This window comes from Hydra vulgaris, chromosome 15, assembly GCF_038396675.1.
Source record: "Hydra vulgaris chromosome 15, alternate assembly HydraT2T_AEP".
Taxonomy (NCBI): domain Eukaryota; kingdom Metazoa; phylum Cnidaria; class Hydrozoa; order Anthoathecata; family Hydridae; genus Hydra; species Hydra vulgaris.
In genome coordinates this window covers 24856379-24879322 of record NC_088934.1, presented here as the reverse complement: position 1 = coordinate 24879322, position 22944 = coordinate 24856379, and the positions used below count along the sequence as shown (strand labels likewise).

The window sequence follows — 22944 nt, the reverse complement described above, 5'->3', positions numbered from 1 at the left end:
TTTGAAGACTTTTTGGGTGGACCAATTTCATTGCCGCTTTAGAAATTGCACAAATATATATATATATATATATATATATATATATATATATATATATATATATATATATATATATATATATATATATATATATATATATATATATATAAATTATTAGAAAATCACCTAACAAAAATTTTTTTTATTTAACACTGTATTTCATCAATAAAGACTCATCATTTCTGATGAGTCTTTCTTGATGAAACATAGTGTTAAATGTAAAAAAAATTTTGTTAAGTGATTTTCTACTAATTTATAATTGCTCTGTTCTTTTAAGAAGATTGAGCACTCTATTTTGTAGAATACATTTTAAAGTTGTTTAAATATATATATATATATATATATATATATATATATATATATATATATATATATATATATATATATATATATATATATATATATATATATATATATATACGTATATGTATATATATGTATATAAAGAGCTAAATAAACTCCTTCATATAACCCTATCTAATACTAATGCTAAATTAAAAATGGTTTAACAGCTTTCTATGAAACTTTCATTCGTGTTTATTTTGAAAAAAATATTGATTTTGGAGTAAAATGTCAATATTTAGTTTTTGGACTCTTTTTGGAAATGAAAGACGATTTATATCCTCTTTCATTTGATATAACCATCTGTACTATTGTATTATTTGATAATATAAAGTATTTAAAAATTGCATTTTTCATGGGTTTGAGACTTAGCAACGCCTTAGAAACAAAACAAAAACCCTTTTATAACCCCTAAAGTCTTAAAATGGCTTCTTTTAAAATAAAGCTTTTAAAAAAAAATATTACCAAACTCAATTCCACTTTAGGTTAAAAACCTGATAATACTAGTATATAAAGGTTTTCATTTTTATATTTACCTTTTATTACGATACGTATATGTCCCGATATGTAATTTTATTTTCCCGATATGTAATTTATTTTTTAAAGACGTTTTTCTTTTTTGCAAACTTTACAATTATCTTCAAACTTTTTAGTATTATTTTTTTTCAAAATTTTTAATTTCACTCTTTTGTATAATATTATAACTTGTAAAAATTTATTTTTCTCTATCTCACAAAGAGTTTTGATGAAAAGACATTTTGTCTTCTACTTGCCCCAGCCAGATTGTAACTATATATATATTTACTAGAACTTGAGGATAATATTGTTAAATGTTTGGATAACGACGAAATAAAACTAGCTAGCCCTCCCTGACAAATAGGTCTAAATATTTAGAAAGAGATATTTTACAGCTCTTATTTAAAAGTTTATTTTCTAAATCGACACACTAGACAAGAAAAGTACTTATTAAACATTCTCTTGTGTCAAAAGCAGGTAAAAAAATACAACTATAAGGTAAAAAAAATACAACTATAAAAAATACAACTATAATCATACATCATCTTAGTAAAGAATTATTACAAAAGTGAGGATTAGGAAACAAAAAAAACGATTAGGAAACAAAAAAAACAGTTAACTAGAAGAACTGCTTAAAATCTTTTATGAATCAAGAAAACACAACAATGAAAGAGAACTCTAAATTGCTTATTTTTAAAGAGAAAAAAATGTATTTTCAAAGTTTCGCATAAAAGAACAACGAAACGTCGAGAACTTATTTGAGCACCATATTAGTGTTTCAAGAAAATATAAAGAAACACTGCAGCAATAAAACATGTTTTTTTGTTCAGATTCACTCCTAGCAAGGCTGCAACCAACCACTATTAAGTGAGAAGTTACAAGAAAATAAAGAATTGAGTTGAAGAGCAAGAAAACGATTGACAAATGACTTTAAAAGTTGTAGGTTGTATGAGTCAGGATAACATGAAAATGGAAGAGAGTTCTAATAAGGCGAATAAGAGATTTGTAGAGGTAGAAAATGGAATCAAAAGTAAGAAAATGCAAGCACGGTAAGGAGAAGCAACATTAGAAGATGCTAACTTAGCAACCGATTATATATACGGTTTTTAAGAGAGGTCAGAAGTGAAGGATGATCCAAGAAGAAAAAAGAGGACTCAGTGAAGAATAGGACTCAGTGAGAGGGTACCCATTCTTCAATATAAAAAGTAACTGCAAGCCCCAATCTGATATAGAAGTGAGATTAGATTCAAGATCCGCTACCTGTTTTAACCAATAGAAAAGAGAAGACTTTTTGTCAAGACGTATAAAATTAAGTTATCGGCAAATAGAGCCACTTTAGATGTAAGGTAATCAGGAATACCATTAATGTAGATAAGAAGCAAACAGGACCACGGATAGATCCCTGAGGTACCCAGAAGTTACAAGAAATGAAGAAGAATGTTACCCTTTGAGGATGACTTTAATAAAGCGGTCAAAAAGGTTCAGAGGTATTTATAGGTGTTCTCGGTTAAAAGATAAAATCTTGTGACAGGATAAAGAAGAGTGCTGCCTATCTAGGATAACTTTAATGCTGAAAATGGAGAGAAAAGATTTTGATAACTTTTGTTAATGCGCAAAGCAAAAGTTTTGTGAATACTTGGAGCCAGAACTTTCTTACCTTTTTTATATAAGATATAGTAAAAGCAGTTGATTATTAAAGTTACCAAAACTTAAGAAATCAGCAGTATAACCTTAAGACCGGAAACAATATTGATCGTTAGAAAGTAAGTTATTGAATTGCGTTATAAATGCATCAGATAATAACTTTTTTCTTGTACCTACTTAATCTTGACAAAAATCTTATTCTTTATCAAAACGAGAATTCCAAACTTTTTTTTACTTTAATAAAAAGAGATTTGATGACAGAAATTCGTAAAATGATGTAACAAAAATGGTTACTATTGGAAAGGCAGGCAACAATGGAGGCTTTTATTTCTTCTTGTTAGTTGCAAGCCGAGCCTCATTCTTCTCCATGGTTCTTACCTACTTGTGAAGCTGTTACATCTAATTGTAATTTTTTTTTTTTAAAAAAGATCTTTTTCAAAAGAACAATTTTTATGTGAAAAAGATTTTGAAAAAATGAATAAAAAACAAACGTATTTTATTATTACAAGAAATGAATGTAAAAAGTATGCAAGAATCAGTATGCAAAATCTTGTATCTTATCTCAGAAGTTAGGTTCTAGAGACTTTTGGAAAAACTTCAACAGTGCGAATAACAAAGGTAAAACTAATATTTTAACTCTAATTTGTAGGTCTGTTCTTAATACCTATCCCCTGGATAAGGCAGAAGTATTTGCGAAGAAATTTTCTGCTTAACCTAATGGCAACACCTTTTTCCGCCATTCATATTAAACTGATTAACCCATTGTTATACATCCAAATAATTTGGGCTTCCGTTGCTTAAGTCATTACTAAGTAAACTCTACTACCTAATCTACTAATTTAAATAAAATTGTAAGGGTTGTGGTCTAGACAAAATTTCTGTCATACAAAATTTTTCTCCAAAACTCTTTATAATCCTTTTTGAAATATTATTAAGTGCTTGACTGAATCTTGTTTTCCTGACTGCCGAAAAATGGCTTCTGTGAATATACTTTTTACAAACTCTTAAGAAAAATGGCTTCTGTGAATATACTTTTTACAAACTCTAGAGAACACTAGTTTATCCAACTATCATTCAATAAGTTTTCTTTTTTATAATAAGTTCTTTGAGTTTTTAACCAACCAATAACTAACATTTTAACTCAAATCCAATATCTTACTCTCCAACAATCAATATGAATTTCAATCGTCTGGTTCTATGGCTGACTTGCTAACAAATCAAAAGCTTTTGATAAAATGTGACATGCTGATTGTTTTTGATATTATTAAATCATTTCGTTCTGATCGCAGAATTATTTATCTTTAAAAGCCAACAATCCTCTTCATTTCCAATAACTATAGGGATATAATATATCCTGTACTTTTTTTTAATCTAAATTAATGATTTTTATGAAAATCTTTTGCTCTCCAAAGCTTAAGGACTCTCTCCCAACATCTTCTTTTGTTAACTCATACAATCTTCAACTTTTAAAGTCTTCTGTCAACCATTTCTCGCTATTTAACACTATTCTTTATTTTCTAGTAACTCCCAACTTAAACCTGTTTGTTTTAAGCCTTATTAGGTACAAATTAAAGAGTGTAAAAAATACATAGCAGCTTGGCAAAAAGTAATAAACATAAACTTTCTCATAAAATAAGTTAGATTGAATATAAATGTTTATAAAATGTCTATGTAAAAAATGTTTACATTCATTGAGTCAGAGCCCAAAAAAAATTGCAAAATATATATTATTAAAAGTAGGAAAACCTGGTAAAAAAAATTTCTACATTAGAGGACATATGAACGCAAATTATTTAAAAGTTTAAAATAAAATAAAAGGTGTTTAAGTTTTAAAAACATTAACACAGAAGAAACTTGTTTTTGTACTAACTTCAAAACGTATAGACTGTGATAAAAATGTGATAAAAGAAAATAGACCAAAGGAAAAATTAATTTTTCACTTACATAAGACAACAAAAATTAATCAAAGCTTCAGGAGAAATACTATGTGTAGATATATAACCTTACTTTTTAGTTCCAGACTAAGTATTTAACAGACTAATATATAATAGGCATCTTAAACTTTGATACGCCAACCTTTCTAGAATACATGAATTAAATAGCTGTCCTTCTAATTTTTAAAAAATTGGTAATAAAAAATATGAACTATGTAGCAAAACAAATGAACTGGCAGATGAATCACAGCATCTTTTCATTCATTAGCAGTACAATAGATTAACTCAACTTAACATTACAGGCTTTCAAATGTTGTAAATATGTTGAAGAATTTTAAGAATTCTTTAATATAATTGACAAGTAACCAACTAACAAAGTGTACCATTGTAATCTCTGACAATGTTGCAAATATGAAACTAAATGATAGCTAGTTTGGGAATAATGATCTAAATTGTTCTATCTAGATTCTACAGCTTTGTGTAACTGAACTTAACAGCAAAGCTTATACATAACTTATAGCTAAGGCTAAAAAACAGTATTTTATTTTCACATTTCTTCAACTTTTATAAACAGGGTTTATAAAATTCATCAACAGCTAACTTTTTCTTTATGCTCAGTTATACAGGATGTAGTAAAAGCTAGCGGAACAAAAAACCTCCTTTGCACTATTTTTATTAGAAATCAAAATGAAATTTAAACAAAAAACTATAACATTGTTAAAATAATAAGTTAACAATAACAGTTAAATGAAAATTTCATCACAAAGTTTTTTGGTTTGAAAAATAATAAAAAATCTGAATATTTCTACCAAATTTAATTTGGTGTTCAAACTTTAAATGATTTAATGCAATTTTTCACTTTATATTTAATTTGAAATTACTGAAGTCAAAGAAACAAAGAAATTGTAAAGTATTATTTACAAAAAAAGTTTAAAAAAAGAATCTTTATAGTTATTTGCATCAGCCTAATTTCTAATAAATAGATAAAGGAAAGAATTTATTTTAAATTATAAGAAACTTTAATATAAACAATTTACATGCAACATACATTAATATTAAATATGATGACTTTCAATAACTTTTTATTAGTATTTATCAAAAGATATTTCTGTGAACTTTTCACAGAAATATCTTTTGATATTAAAGTTATGCATCCACAATTTGTTCATAAAAAACAGTGGATATTTTTATTGCAAAAGAAGGTAGCAGTAAAAAGTATTTATTTCTGCTTTCATACTGTGCATTAACATGGCAAAATATTAGTTTAAAATTTTTTTAAACTGGTAGAAAAAACTTTTAGTATAAAAAAAAAAAGAAAAAGAAAACATTGAAAAAAAATTTTAAAAATGGGAAAAAATTTTCAATTAAATTAACCTTATTAGTTTTTTGTAATTTTTATTTATACTTTAATTGGTTGATTGGTATCTTATTAGAACATCGAGTATATGTTCTAAAGTAAAAGAAAGTTCTTAAAAGTAGCTAAAAATAACATAGCTAATAATACTAGAAAAAATAGAAAATATATTATCACGGTTTTGATTACTATTATTTCTATTTGCTAAAATAAATTTATTTAAGGAATTTAAGGGATAATGCTAACAGTAATAACAAATAATAGAACAATACGTATGGATAATTTATGAAAAATAAATAATAAACTAAATTTTAAAAATTTAAATTACTGATAACCGTTTACATTTTTTTTTTTCGTTCTACTTTGAAATGTACAATTACAGCAAATTGGATATTTTTCGTCATAAATCCAAATAAACATTTACATTTAAGTTTATTAATTCAAAAGTTAAAGTCAAAGTTAAGAAAAAATATGAAAATTACGTTTTTCACATTGTTATTTGTGGTAGAAAATTAGATCCCATGAAATATTAGATCCACTGCCGTAAAACTCAAAACGAGGATGCGTTTTTAATATATTATATTTAGAAATGTTCCTTTGAGTCCGAATATTTATATTAAGACATTACGAAAGACGAAAAGAGGAACTAATATTTTTTTAAAGTTTTAAATTTTTGCCATACATACATCATTATCAAAAACACACAATAAGTGTTTATTATATATAATGCATGTTTTATAATATCTGTGTTTACAATATTTTTATATCATATTTGAAATCGGTACAGTCTTCAGAGTATTGAATAAAGGAAAAGAACGTTTATTTAACAATAATAGTGATGTATTTACTAGAAAATAAAGATGTATTACGTATAATTATTTTTAAGTAGAAAATTTATACATAAAACTTAAATACTGTATGGTTCACCAGCTTGCAATATTAACAAGAGCGGCCATAAATAATATAAAAAAATGTTACTAGTAGACAACATCTATAGCTTTATAAACTTATTTACAAATCATTTTACACCGTTAATAAAATAGCTGTTTCAAAAATGTTACAAAAAGGTAAGGTTTTAATTTATTTTGAAGTTGATTACATTCCATTATTACAGATTTTTTATAATAATTTTGATCATTGAATATTTCAGGTTTGAAAACTTAATGGTAAGCAATAATTCAATAAATAATTTTTAACTAACTTTGATTTATTTATTCTAATATATTTTATTTACAAATAAATTATTTTAAATCAATTCAAAAATTATTTACAAAAACAAATATGTTTTTATTTTTTCTTTCAATTTTCTTATTGCATCTTTCTTTTAACTTCTAAATTACAATATCACAAATATGAATATAAATTTTAAAAAAAATTGGTTTAAAATTTAAATTAAAATAGGTTTAAAATTCAAATGTAAAAAACATTGTCTTTTTGCTATTTGAATTTAATCTATATGAAAAGGTACAAAAAATATATTACCTATTCTTTTAAATAGAAATCTTTGCGCATGTAAACAAACTTTTTTTCTCTTTCACATACAAAATACATGCTTGGTGAAACCATCTAACTGGTTTGCAAATATCGCATTTAATCTATTGATGGCATTAATAGTACTTTATGAAACTATTTTTTACTAAATATTTATACAAATCAATCATTGATAAATGTTAAAATCTTATACCCATTTATCAATCCTTTGATTTTTGTTTTTTTTTAGGTCCTTCCGGTTGACCACAGATTCTACATACTGTTTTGTTCCAATGTTCTTGACCTATAACAAAAAATTCTTGAATAATTTGAAATTTTATGTAAAATTCAAATTTTAAGTTAAAAATATTTCAAATTTTATAAACAAACCTCCCTTATCCAACAAAAAATGTACAACTTCTTTTCGGTACTTGTCTAGTTCTTTTAGTGAAAAAGACTGTAACAACCCTTCCTCGTTTATAAAGTTTTCAGCAAACTGCAACATTTTAAATTCTTTTTTAACATTTTGTATCAAAATGTAAAACAGTTTGTACACAAAAGTTAAAAAAATAAATTGTCCAATTTCATTTTACTACAACTTCAATGAATTTACCTTAATGCAAAAGACTCCACACGATATGCTGTCATCTTGCAATGCATGTGGCAATTTTAATATTTTAAATTTTTCCAAAACTCCATATCTTTGTTTCAAGTAGCTACTATATTTATATTGAAAAATCAAGTTAATATGAATTACTCAAAAAAAACACAGAGTAAATACTTATTCAATACATTCATACTTCCATTTTATTTCTTCATTTTTGACATTCGTATCTAGCTCACCAAGAGGATTAACATGATACATAATTTTTTCCTTTGGTTTAATAATCTGAGACAAAAGATATTATTATAAGGTATATAAAAAAACAAATTTCCTTTTGAATTTAATGTCATTGTGATTTTTTATTATTTTTGATTTTTTATGATTTTTTATTATTTTTAACTATTAAAAAATAAATAGTTAAAAAAATACTGTCAGTGTCCAATGGAAATTTGCAACCATGCAGCATATTATTGCATCAATTTTAAATAGCTCATCCTATAAGTAAATATAAGTATCATATAATAATGTATCAAATATATCATATAAAATAAATGTGTTATATATAAATATATATAAAATATTAGTGTAAAATTAAAGTGATAATTATTTTCTTTTTAGTATTTGTCATTAGAAGAATGACTCTTCAGTACCAAATGTTGTTTTCGAATCAAATTTGTTTTGAGCGGTATCTCTTTCTGTGATAGAAATCCGGCTGGTGCCAATACTTCGATATTTTTTTCACCCTGAAACGAATATTTGTTAAGTTATTTTTTAGAAACTGATTACATTTTATTTGAATGCTGTTTTATGTTAATATATATATATGTAGTATCGAAAGGGGCTGTGCAAATAATGTTTTTGGCCCTTTTTAGACTCCTCATAGGACATTTTTGTCAACCCCTCCCCTCGTTCTGTGCGATGTGACATTTTTAAGCAAAGTATCTCCAAGTTTTTAGTTTTTTGCTAAAAGTTTACTAACTCTGCTGTAATAAAAATTTAAATTTGTTAAAATGTGTTATTTGAACAGCCCTACAGATCAAATGTTCTAAATATCGCTTTAAATTATATTGATGTTTATATTATTTCTAAATGTCATTTGTATTATAAATTTAAATGTTTAAAAATGTTGAAAGAATTATTACCTGCTGATTTTTTGCAATTAAACTCAAGTAAACATAAACAATTTCATCACTGAGGCAACCTACGAGAGTATCTTGAAGCGAATAATCGTATAGTTTGCTTCCACCTAACTCCTCGTATATTCCCATTATAGCATTAACGGGTTTTAAATGTCGTAAGCTATTAAGTATTCCATGACCTATATATCAAGTATACTTTTTTAAATGTTAGCATTTATTTAATTGAAGTATGTTGTGGATACTCAGATTAACAAACAAAATTATTAGTTACTTTAATACAACTGCTTTAGAGCATACCGTCATTATTTTTAATCACGCAGCTTTTACTTAAATCACTCCCTTCTGAACTAATAACCAATTCTAAAGAGTTATTAAATTGTTCTATTTATGAAAAAAGTTATAAGTTTTCTCTAAATATTAAATCAATAAAAATAAAAAGCAATTAAGCCTTGAAAAATTACGTACGTTTTTCAATTTTTACTGGGTGAGTTAATACTTTATTCTTTTGAACCGTTTCGGTAACATGATCTTCTAAAAAGATGACAGAAAGACAGTTAAAGTAGATTATTAATTTTTCGTAGGGAACAGCACGGTAATCATATTCGGGGGAGGGGGGTTGTTTGACTAGAGTTCCAACACAAATTATAAACAAATTAGATTAACAAAAAACCGTTAATTTTTGTTAACTCTTCTTGTGCTTGTAAGATTTCTGGCTCATTCTTTGCAGTTTGATCTACAATTATAATACAAGGGACTAATAGTGAATGTCACATATAAACGGTAAAAATAGTTATTTAAGAAATTATACCTTTTGATAAAGTGTTTTCAATAAATTTTTTCACATGTAGTCTTTTGTGCGATCCAAGCAGAGAAACGCCTTTCATATCCGTGAGCCTAAAGTTGCCACATGGTGTGATACGTGATACATTATAAGGGCCTTTAAATCGTGCTTTGAACGCAGCACCTTTTGACCGGCGACCTCTTATATCCAACAGCAAAACCTTATCACCTACAGCTATTATTGTGTGTGGTTCTTTTACTTTTTTCAATAAGCTCTTTTCATAATATTGTTTTTGTTTTGTTTGAGCATGTTGAATATTCTAGAATTATAAAGTAGGTGATTCGAAAGGCTTTTAAACATAGTACTGTATTTGACGGCTTTAAATTAAATCGAAATTCATTTTATTAATTTACTTTTTCATTTCATCAATTTAAAGCCGTCAAACATAAAAAACGAAAAAAATAGTAAAACTAATGATAAACAATATAGTAATAATAATACTTAATTTGTTCAATTTGAATAAATTAGTTTTATTTTTCAAACCTTAGTAACTAAGTCTGTGAGATTCTGAATGTGTTTCTTATTTCTTTCCATTTCGCATTCGATTTCCTCCGTCGTCACTGCTGCAAAATTATGGTTGTTCTAAATTACAAAAATCATGAATACCGTACCGTGCCTGTAGTGAAAAAAACGATATTTATATCACGTTTATAAAAAAATGTATTCACTTCTTCAGATTGACAATGTAAAACCGGCAATCGGCCCCCAAACATAATTTCAAAAGGTGAAACTTTTGTTGATGTTTGTCTCTCGACTCGCAATGGATATAAAATAATGTCAATATATTCATCCCAGTTTGGTTGGTTCTCCTCAATCAGTTTTCTTAATTTGCTAAATAAATATAAATATTATATATATACATATATATATATATATATATATATATATATATATATATATATATATATATATATATATATATATATATATATATATATATATATATATATATATATATATATATATATATATATATATATATATATATATATATATATATATATATATATATATATATATATATACCTTTTTATGTTTTTGTTTGTGTTTTCGTCTTGCCCATTAGATTGAGGATGATATACTGCCGTTTTTATTTGTTATATTCAGAGCAACAGGTACATTTCGTAATTTAACTAAAATATCAAAACAAATATCCTTTTTAAAGAACCTCGTTGTTGAGGGTACATTGATTAACCCTACTTTTAATAATTCATTACTTTTTTTCCTACTAATTTTAATACTGTTTTAATCTACCTGATTGCAAAACTCAGATCCATTGTCAGTTATGATAGCTGACGGAAAACCGAAAGTAGTGACCAACTTAATTATAGCTTTAGCCACTGTTGCGGCTTCTTTATTTGGCAAAGCATATGCTACCGGCCATTTTGAAAACAAATCGGTACAGCTTAGGAAATATTTATTGCCCATTTTTGTTTCAGTTAAGGGCCCAGCAAAATCGATCCCAACAATCTCCCATACTCGTGATGTCTAAAAAAAAAGATTACTTTGCACTGTCAAAAAAAGTTTGGTGATACTTTGGCATTTAAAAAAAATGTTTTTTTACCTTTATTGAAAGTAATGGCTCAACCGATGAAAGAAGCGTACCCGACCTTTGACATCGCTGACATTGCTTTACCTTTAACAATCAAAATATATATATATATATATATATATATATATATATATATATATATATATATATATATATATATGTACCTTAAAAAAAATGATTGCCAATAACCTACCCATTTTTTAATATCACTACTAATATTGGGCCAATAATACTTTTCAATTATTTTTAATCTTGTTTTAGTTTCTCCACTGTGTCCTCCCAAAGGACTATCATGCTCAGCCGTGAAAACTTTGATTCTTTCATCCACATTAAATATAACTTCCGCAAGAAAGGGTATGCCACATACTTTTACATTACGTCTTAGCAGACCATCTTAAAAAAACTTGTTTTTCAATAACTTTGACAAAAACGTTATTTTTATTTAAAATGTTATACTTTATTATATTATCAAAGGGTACCTTTCATAGAATAGCTTTTAGACAATTTCCTAAGACTGCGCTTTTGATTTACTCCATATTCTTCAGGGTACTTCTTATCTGTGATATATTTGGAAATGTGATTTAAATAAATAACGTTTCTTTCCATTTTTTTTTATTTTGAACTATAGCTTGTGACCTTTTTAAATGCAAACGACACATGTTCAATTGTAACCTTTGTATGTTTTCTTTTGTAACCTTTGTATGTTTTCAATTGTAACAATTGTATGTTTTCGGTTGTAACAATTGTATGTTTTCGGTTGTAAGTATGTTTTCGGTTGTAAGTATGTTTTCGGTTGTAAGTATGTTTTCGGTTGTAAGTATGTTTTCGGTTGTAATTTACGATATATTAATAGTAAAAGAATTCAGGAAATTACCTTCTAAACTTTAATTATTTTATTTTATACTTTAAATATTTTGTTAGTATAACCTTTCTTGTTATTATGGAAGGTATGAATTTTCGTGAATTAAGCTTTAGGGCATTTCAGACAAATAAAAATATACTTTTAGAGAATCATTCAGATTCAGACGTTAATTTTTTTAACACTGATGAAATAATTAGCAACATATGCCCTTCTTATTATAATTCCTATATTTCTAATCTTTCTACTGATATTGGTATTAATGAGTTCTCTATTTTACACCTAAATATTAGGAGCTTTCAAAAATATTTTTATAAATTTAAAGATTTTTTTATATAGTGTTAAAATTAATTTTAAAATTATTTGTCTGACAGAGGCCTGGTGTTGAGATAAACAAGTTGAAAAAGATTCAAATTTTCAACTACAAAACTATGAAGTTAATCATCAAGTCAGAAATACTGAGACAATAGGTGGAGGAGTATGTATTTTTATCCACAACTCTTTAAATTTTAAACCGCTAACCGAATTTAGTGCAATTAGTAATAATTGCGAATCATTAACAATCGAAGTTATAAATAAAATCACTAAAAACATCATTGTACATGTTGTGTACAGACCGCCATCTGGCAAGAACAAATTTTTTGAAAAACACTTTAAAAATTTAATTAAAAACAAAATTTTATGTGACAAACGTGTTTTTTTTGTTGGGGATTTTAATTATAATGCGCTTGATTGCGACACAAATAAAACTGTAAAAAATTTTATGAACATCATATTTCAAAATGGGTTCATTCCAACAATAAATAAACCAACTCGAATTACTAGGAATAGCACAACCTCAATTGATCAAATAATAATTAATGAATATACAAAAAATAAAATAAAAACTGGAATAATAATATCTGATATATCGGATCATTTCCCAATATTTATAATCACGCATAAAGTTGTCGAACACACCCCTCAAAAAAAAAATTTATTATAAATCGAATATATAATGACATTTCTATGGAACTTTTTAATAATTCTCTATTTTCTGAAAACTGGGACGAAATTTTACAAATTCAAACCACAGATACTGCTTATAACAGTTTCCTTCGAATATTCAAAAAACACTATGATAAAGCTTTCCCGGTAACAAAAATTATTAAAACTAAAACATTTATAAACCCTTGGATTACACCTGGAATAATAAAATTATAAAAAAAACAAAAACGATTGTATGAAGCATTTCTGAAAAAAAGAACTTATGAAAATGAATTAAGGTATAAAAAATATAAGGGTCACTTTGAATCAATTATAAAGCTTTCAAAGAAGTTATACTATTCAAATAAAATAATAAAATTTAAAGGCGATACTCAAAAAACGTGGCAAGTCATCAAAGAAGTAATTGGAAAAAAAAACACTTAAGCTAAATGGTCTTTCAAAAAAACTAAACTATCATCATCAAGATATTACAAAAGAATCTATAATTGCTAAAACATTTAATGAGGTGTTTGTCAATGCAGGTTTAAATTTAGCATCAAAATTAAAACACAGTGAGTTTAACAAGGAGAAATACTTGACTCCTAGCAATTCAATTATGGAAAATGCTGAGTTAACTAAAAAAAGAATTATTAGATGCTGTGAGTTCATTAAAATTAAACAAAGCACAAGGATTTGATAATGTTAGTAGTAATGTTGTAATTAAATGTATTTTCTATATTAAAAAAGTTCTTTTGCTTATATTTAATCTTTCGTTTAAACAAGGAGTCTTTCCAAAAAAACTTAAAATTGCTAGGGTAATACCAGTTTTTAAGTCTGGAGATGATACTAATATTTCTAACTATAGACCTATTTCCATTCCTCCATGCGTCTCGAAAATACTAGAACGCATTATGTATAACAAATTATACTCATTTTTAGAAAAAAATAATATTCTTTACAACAAACAATTTGGCTTCAAAACAGGGCACACTACTGAACATGCAATTCTTCATCTCATTCAGATTATTTTTCAAGGTTTTGACAAAAACAAGTTCACTTTAGGTGTTTTCATAGATCTTGGTAAGGCGTTCGACACTGTTGATCATAGTATTTTAATTAAAAAATTAGAAAACTACGGAATCAAAAATATAAACATAGCTTGGTTTAAAAGCTACTTATCTAATAGAAAACAATATATTTCATTCGGGAATGAAAAAACTAACAATATGTCAGTTACTTGCGGCGCTCCTCAAGGATCTATATTAGGACCACTTTTATTTTTAACCTATATTAATGATTTAAGCAAAGCTTCTAATATTCTAGATTCTTTTTTATTTGCTGATGACACAAACTTATTTTATTCTCACAGTAATATAACAACATTATTTAAAACGGTCAACATTGAACTTCGAAAACTAACCGAATAATTAAATATGAATAAACTTACAATTAATTTAACTAAAACTAATTTTAGTAAAATTAATAGTCCTTGCCATTTTTATATATAGTTTAAAACACGGAACTTGTAAACATTTGTACGGCTTAACAAAAAGGGAAAAAAAACAACCCTTTTTTATAATTTACAAAATATTTGATAACTACCATTCAATTGCCAAAATTACAAATGCATATTATCCAAACGAATAAAGCAAATAATTTAATGTGCTTCCTCTTTTAATGTGCTTTTACACTAAAAAACGTGTACTTGTACACGTACGCGCCATCGTGCGCTAACGTGTGTACGGAAACCTTCATTTTTCATACGCACACACGCTTACATATGAGAGAAAAAAAAATTAAACAAACGAATTCACGCGGATTTTTCATTACTTCAAGTATAACTTTGTATTAAGCTACTCGTAAAACTATTTATAAAATAAATAATTTTTCTTCAACTAGAATATTTTTTGTACAGCGTCGCGATATTTTTATATTAATTTATTATATATTTATAATTATTACATTTCACCACACCACGTTTTATTAGTTCAATTTTAACAATTCTTTAGATTCATATTGATTATATTCATATATTAGGAATAAAGTAATAACTTACCCAGTAAAAATTAAAAAAGCGTACGTAATTTTTCAAGGCTTAATTGCTTTTTATTTTTATTGATTTAATATTTAGAGAAAACTTATAACTTTTTTCATAAATAGAACAATTTAATAACTCTTTAGAATTGGTTATTAGTTCAGAAGGGAGTGATTTAAGTAAAAGCTGCGTGATTAAAAATAATGACGGTATGCTCTAAAGCAGTTGTATTAAAGTAACTAATAATTTTGTTTGTTAATCTGAGTATCCACAACATACTTCAATTAAATAAATGCTAACATTTAAAAAAGTATACTTGATATATAGGTCATGGAATACTTAATAGCTTACGACATTTAAAACCCGTTAATGCTATAATGGGAATATACGAGGAGTTAGGTGGAAGCAAACTATACGATTATTCGCTTCAAGATACTCTCGTAGGTTGCCTCAGTGATGAAATTGTTTATGTTTACTTGAGTTTAATTGCAAAAAATCAGCAGGTAATAATTCTTTCAACATTTTTAAACATTTAAATTTATAATACAAATGACATTTAGAAATAATATAAACATCAATATAATTTAAAGCGATATTTAGAACATTTGATCTGTAGGGCTGTTCAAATAACACATTTTAACAAATTTAAATTTTTATTACAGCAGAGTTAGTAAACTTTTAGCAAAAAACTAAAAACTTGGAGATACTTTGCTTAAAAATGTCACATCGCACAGAACGAGGGGAGGGGTTGACAAAAATGTCCTATGAGGAGTCTAAAAAGGGCCAAAAACATTATTTGCACAGCCCCTTTCGATACTACATATATATATATTAACATAAAACAGCATTCAAATAAAATGTAATCAGTTTCTAAAAAATAACTTAACAAATATTCGTTTCAGGGTGAAAAAAATATCGAAGTATTGGCACCAGCCGGATTTCTATCACAGAAAGAGATACCGCTCAAAACAAATTTGATTCGAAAACAACATTTGGTACTGAAGAGTCATTCTTCTAATGACAAATACTAAAAAGAAAATAATTATCACTTTAATTTTACACTAATATTTTATATATATTTATATATAACACATTTATTTTATATGATATATTTGATACATTATTATATGATACTTATATTTACTTATAGGATGAGCTATTTAAAATTGATGCAATAATATGCTGCATGGTTGCAAATTTCCATTGGACACTGACAGTATTTTTTTAACTATTTATTTTTTAATAGTTAAAAATAATAAAAAATCATAAAAAATCAAAAATAATAAAAAATCACAATGACATTAAATTCAAAAGGAAATTTGTTTTTTTATATACCTTATAATAATATCTTTTGTCTCAGATTATTAAACCAAAGGAAAAAATTATGTATCATGTTAATCCTCTTGGTGAGCTAGATACGAATGTCAAAAATGAAGAAATAAAATGGAAGTATGAATGTATTGAATAAGTATTTACTCTGTGTTTTTTTTGAGTAATTCATATTAACTTGATTTTTCAATATAAATATAGTAGCTACTTGAAACAAAGATATGGAGTTTTGGAAAAATTTAAAATATTAAAATTGCCACATGCATTGCAAGATGACAGCATATCGTGTGGAGTCTTTTGCATTAAGGTAAATTCATTGAAGTTGTAGTAAAATGAAATTGGACAATTTATTTTTTTAACTTTTGTGTACAAACTGTTTTACATTTTGATACAAAATGTTAAAAAAGAATTTAAAATGTTGCAGTTTGCTGAAAACTTTATAAACGAGGAAGGGTTGTTACAGTCTTTTTCACTAAAAGAACTAGACAAGTACCGAAAAGAAGTTGTACATTTTTTGTTGGATAAGGGAGGTTTGTTTATAAAATTTGAAATATTTTTAACTTAAAATTTGAATTTTACATAAAATTTCAAATTATTCAAGAATTTTTTGTTATAGGTCAAGAACATTGGAACAAAACAGTATGTAGAATCTGTGGTCAACCGGAAGGACCTAAAAAAAAACAAAAATCAAAGGATTGATAAATGGGTATAAGATTTTAACATTTATCAATGATTGATTTGTATAAATATTTAGTAAAAAATAGTTTCATAAAGTACTATTAATGCCATCAATAGATTAAATGCGATATTTGCAAACCAGTTAGATGGTTTCACCAAGCATGTATTTTGTATGTGAAAGAGAAAAAAAGTTTGTTTACATGCGCAAAGATTTCTATTTAAAAGAATAGGTAATATATTTTTTGTACCTTTTCATATAGATTAAATTCAAATAGCAAAAAGACAATGTTTTTTACATTTGAATTTTAAACCTATTTTAATTTAAATTTTAAACCAATTTTTTTTAAAATTTATATTCATATTTGTGATATTGTAATTTAGAAGTTAAAAGAAAGATGCAATAAGAAAATTGAAAGAAAAAATAAAAACATATTTGTTTTTGTAAATAATTTTTGAATTGATTTAAAATAATTTATTTGTAAATAAAATATATTAGAATAAATAAATCAAAGTTAGTTAAAAATTATTTATTGAATTATTGCTTACCATTAAGTTTTCAAACCTGAAATATTCAATGATCAAAATTATTATAAAAAATCTGTAATAATGGAATGTAATCAACTTCAAAATAAATTAAAACCTTACCTTTTTGTAACATTTTTGAAACAGCTATTTTATTAACGGTGTAAAATGATTTGTAAATAAGTTTATAAAGCTATAGATGTTGTCTACTAGTAACATTTTTTTATATTATTTATGGCCGCTCTTGTTAATATTGCAAGCTGGTGAACCATACAGTATTTAAGTTTTATGTATAAATTTTCTACTTAAAAATAATTATACGTAATACATCTTTATTTTCTAGTAAATACATCACTATTATTGTTAAATAAACGTTCTTTTCCTTTATTCAATACTCTGAAGACTGTACCGATTTCAAATATGATATAAAAATATTGTAAACACAGATATTATAAAACATGCATTATATATAATAAACACTTATTGTGTGTTTTTGATAATGATGTATGTATGGCAAAAATTTAAAACTTTAAAAAAATATTAGTTCCTCTTTTCGTCTTTCGTAATGTCTTAATATAAATATTCGGACTCAAAGGAACATTTCTAAATATAATATATTAAAAACGCATCCTCGTTTTGAGTTTTACGGCAGTGGATCTAATATTTCATGGGATCTAATTTTCTACCACATATTTCGCTACGCAGTGAATGTTTTTGTACTGTAATTATACAAAAATAAATACCGTAAGTGTATTAAAACAAATAATTATCCATGCTTGAAATAATTATGTTAAAATATTTACGAAATTTGCGGACCTTAAAACGCCACCTGACTTAGCGGTATGGAAACATGCATCAACCCCTTATAAGTAGTTGTTGTTGAAGTTTATTGCACTAAAACAGACGTAGTAGGTACAATTCTAACAGCTATAAACTGAAAGCGCAACCTCGTTTTAAGTTTTCAATATGGGGAGGTGATAAATCAGGCGGAGGTGATAACACTTCCCTTTAGTACTTTTAACAAATTATTAAAAAAACTCACAGATTCTACAATAATATAACAAAAGATTTTAGAATAAATTAGTGAAAATCTGTTTTTTTCATGCAATAGTCGTGTTTTTTAAGTTTTTGGACAGAAAAAAGGAATTTGCCTCAAATAACTTAAGCTACGTTGCTTCCCTTAAATTTAATTTAACTTTAATTTGAATAAACTCAATAATTCTGTAGAAACATAACAGAAGAGTCCAAAAGAAATCAGTCAAAACCTGCTTTTTAGATGCGTTTTACATATTTTTTAAATATATGTAAGTTATTAAACAGAAAAAAAGGTCTTGTCTAAAAAACATAGGTTCCCTTCCTTCCCTTAAGTTTATTTTAACACTTTATAAAATAAACTCACAGATTCTACATAAAATATAAGAAAAGACATAAAAAAAATTAGTAAAAATCTGTTTTTTCGATGTTTTTCAGAGAAAAATTCATTTTCAAAATTTTTTTTGCCGAATAAAAAGGTTTCAAAAACCGAAAAAAAACTTTGACTGCGTGAGTTTGCTGTATTTTATCATTTTCTTTAATAAATTCACCGATTCTACAAAATTATAAGAAAAGAGTCCAATAGAAAGCAGAAAAAATCTGTTTTTTGATGCACTTACCATATTTTTTAAACTTAAGTTGGTTTTTGTACAGAAAAAGGGGTCTTTTATTAAAAAAAAAATAGGTTCCTTTGCTTCCCTTAAGTTTACTATGAACTTTTTTTTTTAATAAAATCACAGATTCTACTAAAATATAACAAAAGATTCTAAAAAATATTAATGAAAACTTGTCTATTTGATGTATTGGTCATATTTTTAAAATTTAAATTAGTTTTTTTTTACAGAAAAATAGATTTTGTATTGAAAAACATAGATTCCTTTGCTTCCCTAAGTTTATTTTAACATTTATTTAAATAAACACACAGTTTCTACACGAAATATAACTAAAGACTCCAAATTGAGTTATTAAAAATCTGCTTTTTTGATTTCTTCTAGAAAAATATTCCTTTTCTTACAAAAATTTGCCGATTTAAAAGCTCTCTAAAGTTAAAGAACTAATTCTTGGAAAGATGACTTTGATTTATTTTATCATTTTCTTTAATAAACTCACAGATTTTATAAAAATGTAACAAAAGAATCCAAAAGAAATCCGTAATAAACCTTATCTTTTAAATGCTTTTTTTATAATTTTTAAATTTTTGTAAGTTATTGTATAGAAAAAGGGTTTTTTTCGTAAAAAACCTAGGTTGAATTGCTTCACGTAAAATTACTTTAACATTTTATTGAATAAACCCACAGATTCTACAAAGTTATAAAAAAAATTTAAAAAGAATTCAGTGAAAACCTGTTTTTTATTATACATTTGTCATATTTTTCAAATTTAAGTCATTTTTTGTTCAGAAAAAGCGGTCGTGTCTTAAAAAACGTAGGTTCCTTTCCTTAAGTTTACTTTACCTTTTTTTGAATAAACTCAAAGATTATACAAAAATTAACATAAGACACCAAAGAAATTAGTGGAAACCTGTTTTTTGAGATTTTTTAGAGAAATATTTATTTTCGTGAAAAATTTTGCCATAAAAAAACTTTTTCCAGTCAAAAACGTACTATTGGCAAAAAGAATTTGCTTTATTTTATTATTATTTTTGATAAACTCACAGGTTCTACAAAAAGATAAAAAAGGAGTCTAAAAGAATTTAAAGAAAATCTGTTTTTATTTGCATTTCTCATATTTTTTTAATTTAAATGTTTTTGTACAAAAAATGGGGTTTTGTCGTAAAAAGCATTGATTCCTTCGATTCCCTTTACTTTATTTTACTATTTTATTGAATAAACTCACAGATTTAACGAAAGTATAAATAAAGATTCTAGAAGAAACTACTAAATACCTGTTTTTTGATAAACTCACAGATTCTACAAAAAAAAAAAGATTCCAAATAAAATCATTGAAAATCTGTTTTTTTGAAGCATTTGTCATATTTTTAAAATTTAAATTATTTTTGTACAGAAATAAGGGTTTTGTAGTAAAAAACTTAGATTCTTTTGCTTTCGTTAAGTTTAGAGTAAAATTTTCTTGAATAAATTTACATATTTTACAAAAATATAATAAAAGATTCTAAAACAAATAAGTGAAAACAAATATTATTGATGTTTTTAGATAAATATTCATTTTCTTATAAATTTTGCCGAATAAAACGGTTTCTTGGGCCAAAAAACGTAGATTTGGCTGCGTTACTTTGCTGTTTTTTTTTATCATTTTTTTTCGATAAATTCACAGATTTTACAAAAAAGCAACAAAAGAGTCCTAAAGAAATCAGTAAAAACCTTTCTTTTTTTAATGCGTTTCTAATATTTTTTAAATTTATTTAAGTTTTGTGCGAACAAAATCGTCTTGTCCTAAAAAATGTAGGTTCCTTTGCTTCCCTTAAAAATATTTTAACAACTTTTTGAACTCACAGATTAGAGATTTCGATTAACATTAACATATATATATAATATATATAACATATATAAATAAACATTAGTAATAGTTAAGAGTAACAATTTTTTGAATGAACTGAACCTGATGTTTATTTTAACATATTTATATGTAAACCTACAGAATTTACAAAAATATAACAAAAGATTCCAAAAGAAATAAGTGTAATCCGGTTTTTTTAATGTTGAAATAATTGACAAAAAAAATAAGACAAAAATGAAATAAGTGTAATCATTTTTGTCAATAAACTCACAGATTATACAAAAATGTAGATTATAGAAAAAGAGGTTTTGTCGTGTAAAACATTGGTTCATTTGCTTCAAGTTGGTTTACTTTAACATTTTATTTAACATACCCACAGGTTCTACAAAATTATGAAAAAAGATTTTAGAAGAATTCATTAAAAACCTGTTTTTTTGATGCCATTGTCATATTTTCGAAATTTAAGTAAGTTTTTGAACTGAAAAGGGGATCTGGTTACAAAAAACTTTTCTTTTCTTAAGTTTACTTTAGCTTTTTTTTAATGAACTCACGGACTATACAAAAATGTAACAAAAGACTCCAAAGAAAAATAGTGCAAGCCTGATTTTTAGATATTTTTTGGAGAAATATTTATTTTCGTAAAATATTTTGCCGTATAAAAATGTTTCAAAGGGCAAAAAACAAAAAGTTTGGCTCTGTGACTTTGTTTTATTTTATCATTTTCCTTAATAAACTCACAGATTCTACAAAAATATAGCAAAAGAATCGATAAGAATTCAGTAAAAATCCAATTTTTTGAAGCGTTTTTCATATTTTTTTAAATTTATGTAAGTTATTGTATAGAAAAAGCGGCTTTGTCGTGAAAAACGTAGTTTTATTTGCTTTCCGTAGGTTCACTTTAACATTTTAATGAATAAACGCACAGATTCGACAAAAATAAAACAAAAGACTCCAAAAGGAAGCAGTGAAAAGCTGTTTTTTTAATGCATTCGTCATACTTTTTAAATTTGAGTACGTTTTTGTTCAGAAAAAGAGGTCTTGTCTTATAAAACAAGCTCAACGCCGTTTATGCAAGTTCTCAAACTTTTTTGTCTTGTTTGTTTACGGTGATAACAAACATATTTTTTTTCCGTACATTTTTTTCTGCGACATTTGTTTAAAAACAATATGATATGTTAAGTTTTAAACAATATATATATAGATATTGTTAATATGTTTAAAACTTTTGCGATGTATAGATATTGTTGACAATATATATAGATATTGTTGATATGAAAGGGGTATTGTCGTGAAAAATGTAGGTTCATTTGCTTTTCGTTAATTTACTTGAACATTTTATTAAATAAACTCACAGATTCTACAAAATTATAACATAAGATACCAAAAGAAATCAGTGACAAATACATAAAAAATCTTTTTTTTTTAATGTATTTGTCAAATTTTTTACATTTAAGTAAGTTTTTGTACATAAAAAAAGATCTTGTCCTAAAAAATATAGGTTCCTTTCCTACCCTTAACTTTATTGTAACATTTTTTGAATAAATTCAAGGATTCTACACAAATACGAAGTAACAAAGCAAACGAAACTATGTTTTGTTACTTCGTACAAAACATAGTTTCCTTTGCTTCCC

At 25.5% G+C, this 22944-nt stretch overlaps 4 long non-coding RNA genes across 6 annotated transcripts; 2 read left to right on the top strand and 2 right to left on the bottom strand.

Moving 5' to 3' along the window:
• Positions 1-6458: 6458 nt before the first annotated feature.
• LOC136092147 (uncharacterized) lies at positions 6459-9041 on the top strand. 2 transcript variants are annotated; one of them, XR_010644233.1, is made up of 3 exons: positions 6459-6896; positions 6980-6995; positions 8522-9041. It is a non-coding gene; the product is annotated as an uncharacterized LOC136092147 (long non-coding RNA). The 2 variants fall into 2 exon arrangements; XR_010644232.1 differs by lacking the exon at positions 6980-6995.
• Positions 7270-8019, bottom strand: LOC136092148 (uncharacterized). The gene is made up of 4 exons (XR_010644234.1): positions 7913-8019; positions 7690-7795; positions 7514-7603; positions 7270-7424 (listed from the first exon to the last, which is right to left on the bottom strand). It is a non-coding gene; the product is annotated as an uncharacterized LOC136092148 (long non-coding RNA).
• A 6761-nt stretch (positions 9042-15802) lies between the features above and the next one.
• On the bottom strand, positions 15803-18385 carry LOC136092151 (uncharacterized). 2 transcript variants are annotated; one of them, XR_010644236.1, is made up of 3 exons: positions 17948-18385; positions 17849-17864; positions 15803-16322 (listed from the first exon to the last, which is right to left on the bottom strand). It is a non-coding gene; the product is annotated as an uncharacterized LOC136092151 (long non-coding RNA). The 2 variants fall into 2 exon arrangements; XR_010644235.1 differs by lacking the exon at positions 17849-17864.
• On the top strand, positions 16825-17574 carry LOC136092152 (uncharacterized). The gene is made up of 4 exons (XR_010644237.1): positions 16825-16931; positions 17049-17154; positions 17241-17330; positions 17420-17574. It is a non-coding gene; the product is annotated as an uncharacterized LOC136092152 (long non-coding RNA).
• Positions 18386-22944: the final 4559 nt, after the last annotated feature.